Source organism: Arachis duranensis, chromosome 7 (genome assembly GCF_000817695.3).
Source record: "Arachis duranensis cultivar V14167 chromosome 7, aradu.V14167.gnm2.J7QH, whole genome shotgun sequence".
Taxonomy (NCBI): domain Eukaryota; kingdom Viridiplantae; phylum Streptophyta; class Magnoliopsida; order Fabales; family Fabaceae; genus Arachis; species Arachis duranensis.
In genome coordinates this window covers 70,407,180-70,415,106 of record NC_029778.3, presented here as the reverse complement: position 1 = coordinate 70,415,106, position 7,927 = coordinate 70,407,180, and the positions used below count along the sequence as shown (strand labels likewise).

Genomic DNA, 7,927 nt, shown 5'->3' with positions numbered 1-7,927 from the left:
TCTTTTCCAAAACCACCTAATTATTTTTCTCTCTCTAATTTTCGAAAATCACTATTAACTTTTTCAAAATTCTTTTAATTAACTGATTGTTTCAAATTTTAATTTTAATTTTAATTCTTTTCTTAATTTTCGAAAATCACTAACTATTTTTCAAAAATAATTTTCGAAAACTCTTCCCTCTCATCTCTTTCTATTTATTTATTCGTTTACTAACACTTCTCTTCATCTAAAAATTTGAACCCTCTCTTCCCGTTTTGTGTTCGAATTTTTCTCCTCCTTCTTCTATTCTTTTCTTCTTCTACTCACATAAAGGAATCTCTATACTGTGACATAGAGGATTCCTCTTTCTTTTCTGTTTTTTTTCATATGAGCAGGAACAAGGACAAGGACATTTTTGTTGAAGCAGATCCTGAACTTGAAAAGACTCTGAAGAAGAAGTTAAGAGAAGCTAAAGCATAACAAATCAGAGAAAACCTTACAGAGAATCTCGAAAAAGAAGACAATGCTGGAGGGGCAAGGAGGATGCTTGGTGATTATACTACACCTACTTCCAATTTTTATGGAAGAAGAATCTCAATCTCTGCCATTGGAGCAAACAATTTTGAGCTGAAGCCTCAACTAGTTGGTCTAATGCAACAGCACTGCAAGTTCCATGGACTTCCATCAGAAGATCCCTATCAATTTTTAACTAAATTCTTGCAGATCTGTGATACTGTTAAGACTAATGGAGTAGATCCTGAAGTCTACAAGCTCATGCTTTTCTCCTTTGCTGTAAGAGACAGAGCTAGAACATGGTTGGACTCACAACTTAAAGATAGCCTAGACTCTTGGGATAAGCTGGTCACGGCCTTCTTGGCCAAGTTCTTTCCTCCTTAAAAGCTGAGCAAGCTCAGAGTAGATGTTCAAACCTTCAAGCAAAAAGATGGTAAATCCCTCTATGAAGCTTGGGAAAGATACAAGCAGTTGACCAAAAAGTGTCCTTTTAACATGCTTTCAGAGTGGACCATTTTGGATATATTCTATGATGGTCTATCTGACTTCTCTAAGATGTCACTGGACCATTCTGCAGGTGGATCCATTCACCTAAAGAAAATGCCTACAGAAGCTCAAGAACTCATTGACATGGTTGCAAATAACCAATTTATGTACACCTCTAAGAGGAATCCTGTGAGTAATGGGACGCCTCAGAAGAGGAGAGTTCTTGAAATTGATGCTCTGAATGCCATATTGGCTCAGAACAAAATGTTGACTCAGCAAGTCAACATGATTTCTCAGAGTCTGAATGGATTGCAAAATGCATCCAATAGTACTAAAGAAGCATCTTCTGAAGAAGAAGCTTATGATCCTGAGAACTCTGCAATGGCAGAGGTAAATAACATAGGTGAAGCCTTTGGCAACACCTATAACCCTTCATGGAGAAATCATCCGAATTTTTCATGGAAGGATCCACAGAAGCAAGGCTTCAATAATAACAATGGTGAAAGAAACAGGTTTAGCAATAGCAAGCCTTTTCCATAATCTTCTCAGCAACAGACAGAGAATTCTGAGTAAAGCCCCTCTAGCTTAGCAAACATAGTCTCTGATCTATCTAAGGCCACTTTAAGTTTCATAAATGAAACAAGGTCCTCCATTAGAAACTTGGAGGCACAAGTAGGTCAGCTGAGTAAGAAAATCAATGAAACTCCTCCTAGTACTCTCCCAAGCAATACTAAAGAGAATCCAAAAAGAGAGTGCAAGGTCATTGATATAATCAAAATGGTCGAATCCAAAGAGGAAGGGGAGGACGTGAATCCCAATGAGGAAGACCTCATGGGACGTCCTCCAAACAGAAAGAAGTTCCCTATTGAGGACCTAAAGGAATCTGAGGCTCATATAGAGACCATAGAGATTCCATTAAACTTCCTTCTGCCATTCATGAGCTCTTAGAACTATTCTTCCTCTGAAGAGGATGAAGATGTAACTGAAGACCAAATTGCTTAATATCTAGGAGCCATCATGAAGTTGAATGCCAAGTTGTTTGGTAATGAGACTTAGAAAGGTGAACCTCCCTTGCTCTTTAGTGAACTAAATACATGGGTTCAGCAAACTTTACCTCAAAAGAAACAAGATCCTAGTAAATTCTTAATACTCTGTACCATAGGCACCATGACCTTTGAGAAGGCTCTATGTGACCTGGGGTCAGGTATAAATCTTATGTCACTCTCTGTAATGGAGAAACTGGGGATCTTTGAGGTACAAGCTGCAAGAATCTTATTAGAGATGGCAGACAAGTCAATAAAACAAGCTTATGGATTGGTAGAGGACGTGTTGGTAAAGGTTGAAGGCATTTACATCCCTACTGATTTCATAATCTTAGACACTGGGAAGGATGAGAATGAATCCATCATTCTTGGAAGACCCTTCCTAGCCACAACAAAAGCTGTGATTAATGTTGATAGAGGTGAACTAGTCCTTCAATTGAATGGGGACTACCTTGTGTTTAAAGCTCAAGGTTATACCTCTACAACCATGGAAAAGAGGCATGATAAGCTTCTCTCAATACAGAGTCAAACAAAGCCCCCACAATCAAACTCTAAGTTTGGCGTTGGGAGGCCACAACCAAACTCTAAGTTTGGTGTTGAACCCCCACATTCAAACTCTAAGTTTGGTGTTGGGAGATCCCAACAATGCTCTGAACATCTGTGAAGCTCCATGAGAGCTCACTGTCAAGCTATTGACATTAAAGAAGCGCTTATTGGGAGGCAACCCAATTTTTATTTATCTATATTTCTATTGTTCTGTTATATTTTATTAGGTTTATGATCATGTGGAGTCACAAAACAATTGTAAAAATTAAAAACAGTAAAAAAATAGCAGAAGAAAAAGCACACCCTGGAGGAAGAGCTGTCTGGCGTTTAAACGCCAGAAACAAGCACCAAGCTGGCGTTTAACGCCAGAAACAAGCATCAGTCTGGCATTAAACGCTAGGATTGCATATAGAAGGCATTTTACACGCCTAAAGGGTGCAGGGATGAGAAATTCTTGACACCTCAGGATCTGTGGATCCCACAGGATCACCTCAGGATCTGTGGATCCCACAGGATCCCCACCTACCTTCTCCCTCTCTCTCACACCTTTTCATAACACTTTTTCCCAAACATCATTCACCAATCACCTCAATCACTCTTCCCCATCACCTCTTCACCACTCACAACACTACCCTCTCTTCTCCCCCCTTGGCCCAAACCCTCACCTCTCTCCCTCTCCTCTATATCTTCTTCTTCTTCTTATATTCTTTCTTCTTTTGCTCGAGGGTGAACAACATTCTAAGTTTGGTGTGGTGAAAGTATAGCTTTTTTGTTTTTCCATAACCATTTATGACACCTAAGGCCGGAGAAACCTCTAGAAAGAGGAAAGGGAAGACAAAAGCTTCCACCTCCTAGTCATGGGAGATGGAGAGATTCATCTCAAAGGTCCATCAAGACCACTTCTATAAAGTTGTAGCCAAGAAAAAAGGTGATCCCTGAGGTCCCTTTCATGCTCAAGAAAAATGAGTATCCGGAGATCCGACATGAGATCCAAAGAAGAGGTTGGGAAGTTCTTACCAACCCCATTCAACAAGTCGGAATCTTAATGGTTCAAGTGTTCTATGCCAATGCATGGATCACTAGGAACCATGATCAAAGCATGAACCTAAACCCAAAGAATTGGCTTACAATAGTTCGGGGAAAATGCTTAGATTTCAGTCCGGAGAACGTAAGGTTGGCGTTCAACTTGCCTATGATGCAAGAAGACGCACGCCCCTACACTAGAAGGGTCAACTTTGATCAAAGGTTGGACCAAGTCCTCATGGACATATGTGTGGAAGAAGCTCAATGGAAAAGAGACTCAAAAGGTAAGCCGGTTCAATTGAGAAGACTGGACCTTAAACCTGTGGCTAGAGGATGGTTGGAGTTCATCCAACGCTCCATCATCCCCACTAGCAACCGATCTAAAGTAACTGTGGATCGGGCCATCATGATCCATAGCATCATGATTGGAGAGGAAGTAGAAGTTCATGAAGTCATCCCTCTAAAACTCTACAAAGTAACCGAAAAGCCCTCCACCTTGGCTAGGCTAGCTTTTCCTCATCTCATATGCCATCTATGCAACTTAGCTGGAGTTGTCATAGAAGGAGACATCCTCATTGAAGAGGACAAGCCCATCACTAAGAAGAGGATGGAGCAAACAAAAGAGCTCATTCATGGATCTCAAGAGACGCATGAGGAAGCTTATCATCAAGAAATCCCTGAGATGCCTCAAGGGATGCATTTTCCTCCAAACAACTATTGGGAACAACTCAACACTTCTCTAGAAGGATTAAGTTATGACATGAACCAATTAAGGGTGAAACACCAAGAGCACTAAGGCGCCACCCTCACTAAGGTGGACTCATTCCTTAACTTCCTTGTTCTTATCTCTCTATTTTTCGGTTTTTGAGCTTCATGTTTGTCTATGTTTGTGTCTTTATTACATGATCATTAGTGTCTAGTAACTATGTCTTAAGGCTATGAATAATTCCATGAATCCTTCACCTCTCTTAAATGAAAAATGTTTTTAAAACAAAAGAACAAGAAGTACATGAGTTTTGAATTCATCCTTAAAATTAGTTTAATTATATTGATGTGGTGACAATACTTTTTGTTTTCTGAATAAATGCATGAATAGGCATAATTTTGATCTTGTTGTTTATGAATGTTAAAATTGTTGGCTCTTGAAAGAATGATGAAAAAGAGAAATGTTATTGAGGATCTGAAAAATCATAAAATTGATTCTTGAAGCAAGAAAAAACAATGAAAAAAATGGCCAAAATAAATATATATATTAAAGAAAGAAAAAGAAAAAGCAAGCTGAAGAAGCCAATAGCCCTTAAAACCAAAAGGCATGGGTAAAAAGGATCCAAGGCTTTGAGCATCAATGGATAGGAGGGCCCAAGAAAATAAAATCCAGGCCTATGCGGTTAAATCAAGCTGTCCCTAACCATGTGCATGTGGCATGCAGGTCCAAGTGAAAAGCTTGAGACTGAGTGGTTAAAGTCGTGATCCAAGGCAAAAAGAGTGTGCTTAAGAGCTCTGGACACCTCTAACTGGGGACTTTAGCAAAGATGAGTCACAATCTGAAAAGGTTCACCCAGTCATGTGTCTGTGGCATTTATGTATTCGGTGGTAATACTAGAAAACAAAGTGCTTAGGGCCATGGCCAATACTCATAAAAGTAGCTGTGTTCAAGAATCAACATACTTAACTAGAAGAATCAATAACACTATCTGAACTCTGAGTTCTTATGGATGCCAATCATTCTAAACTTCAAAGGATAAAGTGAGATGCCAAAACTATTTAGAAGCAAAAAGCTACAAGTCCCGCTGGTGGACGAAATTGTAATCCTCAAAGTTGGTCTCTTTGTACTTGTATGAAATTTAAATATTGGCTCTATCAGAAATACCCCAAAGAGATCATGGTATGATGAATTGGGATCTTAATAATCCCTGGTAATGGCACGTGTGATCACAACTCCGTTCAACTTAACCAGCAAGTGTACTGGGTCATCCAAGTAATACCTTACGTGAGTAAAGGTCGATCCCACAGAGATTGTTGGTATGAAGCAAGCTATGGTCACCTTGTAAATCTCAGTTAGGCAGATTAAATGGTTTATGATAAGTTCGAAAATAAATAATAAACAGAAAATAAAATAGGATAGAAATACTTATGTAAATCAATAGTGGGAATTTCAGATAGGCGTATGGAGATGCTGTGCTCGCCCAGCCTTCAGGAGTTTGAAGCTCGTCACAGTCATTCAATCCCGGAATCCTACTTGGAATACCACAAACAAGGTTAGACTTTCCGAATTCCCGGAATCCTACTCGGAATACCACAGACAAGGTTAGACTTTCCGGATTTCCTTGAATGCCGCCATCTATCTAGCTTATACCACGAAGATTCTGTTGGGGAATCTAAGAGATATGCGCCCGGCCTAAGGTAGAACGGAAGTGGTTGTCAGTCACGCGCGTTCATAGGTGAGAATGATGATGATTGTCATGGATCATCACATTCATCAAGTTGAAGTGCAACGTATATCTTGGAATAAGAATAAGGAGAATTGAATAGAAAATAATAGTAATTGTATTGAAGCTTAAGGTACAGCAGAGCTCCACACCCTTAATCTATGGTGTGTAGAAACTCCACCGTTGAAAATACATAAGTGAAAGGTTCAGGCATGGCTGAATGGCCAGCCCCCATGAAGGTGATCAAAAGACCGAATGGTCAAAAGATACTAATACACTAGTAAAAAGTCTTATTTATACTAAACTAGCTACTAGGGTTTACATGAGTAAGTAATTGATGCATAAATCCACTTCCGGGGCCCACTTGGTGTATGCTTGGGCTGACCTTGATCTATCCACGAGCTGAGGCTTTTCTTGGAGTTGAACGCCGAGTTATAGCGTGTTTCTGGCGTTCAACTCCGGGTTGTGACGTGTTTCTGGCGTTTGACTCCAGACAGCAGCATGTACTTGGCGTTGAGCACCACTTTACGTCATCAATTCCCGAATAAAGTATGGACTATTATATATTGCTGGAAAGCTCTGGGTGTCTACTTTCCAACGATGTTGAGAGCGCGCCATTTGGAGTTCTGTAGCTCCAAAAAATCTATTTTGAGTGCAGGAAGGTCAGATTCCAACAGTGCTAATGAAAACATCCCTAAAAGTAGCTTGAACTTACTAAAAACTACCTAAAAACAATGCTAAAAAGCGTATAAATTATCCGCTCATCACAACACCAAACTTAAATTGTTGCTTGTCCCCAAGCAACTGAAAATCAAATAGGATAAAAAGAAGAGAATATACTATAAATTCTAAAATATCAATGAATATTAATTCCAATTAGATGAGCGGGACTTGTAGCTTTTTGCTTCTGAACAGTTTTGGCATCTCACTTTTTCCTTTGAAGTTCAGAATGATTGGCTTCTCTAGGAACTTAGAATTTTGGATAGTGTTATTGATTCTCCTAGTTAAATATGTTGATTCTTGAACACAGCTACTTTTATGAGTCTTGGCCGTGGCCCTAAGCACTTTGTTTTCCAGTATTACCACTGGATACATAAATGCCACAGACACATGACTGGCTGAACCTTTTCAGATTGTGACTCAGCTTTGCTAAAGTCCCCAGTTAGAGGTGTCCAGAGCTCTTAAGCACACTCTTTTTGCTTTGGATCACGACTTTAACCACTCAGTCTCAAGCTTTTCACTTGGACCTGCATGCCACAAGCACATGGTTAGGGACAGCTTGATTTAGCCGTTTAGGCCTGGATTTTATTTCCTTGGGCCCTCCTATCCATTGATGCTCAAAGCCTTGGATCCTTTTTACCCTTGCTTTTTGCCACAACATCATAGAAGTGGTCTTGATGGCTTTTGGAGATGAATCTTTCCATCTCCCATGACTCGGAAGTGGAAGCTTTTGTCTTCCCTTTTCCTTTTCTAGAGGATTCTCCAGCCTTAGGTGCCATTGATGGTAATGGAAAAACAAAAAGCTTATGCTTTTACGACACTAAACTTAAGAAATTGCTCGCCCTCGAGCAATAGAAGAAAGAAGAGAAGAAGAAGAAGAAGAAAATATGGAGGAGAAGGGTGAATGTGTATTCGGCCAAGGGGGGAAGAGAGGGTTGTGTTGTGTGAAAATGAAGGAGAATGGATGGGTTTATATAGTGAGTGGAGAGGGGGTAGGTTCGGCCATTTAGGGTGGGTTTGGGTGGGAAAGATTTTTGAATTTTGGAGGTAGGTGGGTTTTATGGGGAAGAGTGGTTGAGGTGATTGGTGAAGGATTTTGAAAAAGAGTGTTTATTGGGAGGAGAGATTCAGAGATTGAAGTTGTTGGGAAGTGTGACATGGGGAAGAGTGTTATAGGATTAGGAGGTA

At 40.0% G+C, this 7,927-nt stretch overlaps 1 non-coding gene across 1 annotated transcript; it reads right to left on the bottom strand.

The window, feature by feature from the left end:
* Positions 1 to 885: 885 nt before the first annotated feature.
* On the bottom strand, positions 886 to 994 carry LOC127740812 (small nucleolar RNA R71). Its single transcript, XR_008001668.1, has one exon. It is a non-coding gene; the product is annotated as a small nucleolar RNA R71 (small nucleolar RNA).
* Positions 995 to 7,927: the final 6,933 nt, after the last annotated feature.